Source organism: Lupinus angustifolius, chromosome LG05, assembly GCF_001865875.1.
Source record: "Lupinus angustifolius cultivar Tanjil chromosome LG05, LupAngTanjil_v1.0, whole genome shotgun sequence".
NCBI lineage: Eukaryota > Viridiplantae > Streptophyta > Magnoliopsida > Fabales > Fabaceae > Lupinus > Lupinus angustifolius.
Genome location: NC_032013.1, coordinates 11484274 through 11485371, shown reverse-complemented (window position 1 = coordinate 11485371; position 1098 = coordinate 11484274).

The following is a 1098-nucleotide window of genomic DNA, read 5'->3' as shown; positions in this document are numbered from 1 at the left end:
TCTACTCAGAAGAAAGTTTGCACTGTTGCTTGGTCTAAAATGTGCTCTCCTACTTCAGAGGGTGGCCTGGGTCTGAGATCTCTCAGGCAAATGAATAGAGCTGCTTTGTTGAAGCTTGCCTGGGACATGAGGACTTCTACTAATGAATGGGCCTGCTTTTATAGGGAAAGGTTTGGTTGTCATTGGACTCACTCCACTAGATACTACAAATCATCCATTTGGCCTGGAATTAGAGACAATTGGTCCTTAACTTCTGATAATGCAATTTGGTTAGTTGGAGATGGGCACCAGGTTCATTTCTGGTTAGACAATTGGATTGAGGAACCAATTGTGGACTTCATGCACATTCCTCTTCTGCTGCAGGCTTCTCTTAAAGCTACCTGTGCTAGTTTCATTGTTGGGAATCACTGGCTGATTCCTAAACTTATAAAGGAGCTTCATCCTTCTATTTGCTCTAAAATTGCAGCAACCAAGAGAGTGGACCAGGATCAACTGATTTGGAAAGCCTCTGCTGATGGTTCTCTATCCATGAAAATGGCTTACTCAACTTTCTCTATTAACCAAAACCCGTTATTTTGGTGTAAGTTAATTTGGACTGACTTTATTCCTCCCTCTAGATCCTTTTTAGTGTGGAGACTGATTCATGCTAGATTACCAACTGATGAAAATCTCATGATAAGGGGTTGTGCTATGGCATCAGTTTGCAGTCTTTGTTTCAAGCACACTGAGAATTCTACTCACCTGTTCCTGAACTGCACTTATGCTTCTTCTCTCTGGTCTTGGTTCTCTAACTTATTCTCCATCACTCTGGACACTTCCTCGGTCATAAGCCTTCTGAGAAGTTGCTCCAATCACTCAAATAAGCAACTGGTTCAGGTTCTGATTGCTTGTTTGGTGCACACGCTATCTAAAATATGGTTCTGCAGGAACCAAAAAATTTTCGAAAATTATTCTACTCCTCTTCATTTGGCTATTAATGCAATCAAGAGGGACACCTCTCTTTCTGGGGCCTCTGCTAAAGCCTCCTCTTCTGCTCATTCGGTCCAGGACCTAATTACTCTGAGAAGTCTTGACATTGCCTTGAACTTAAACAGAGCT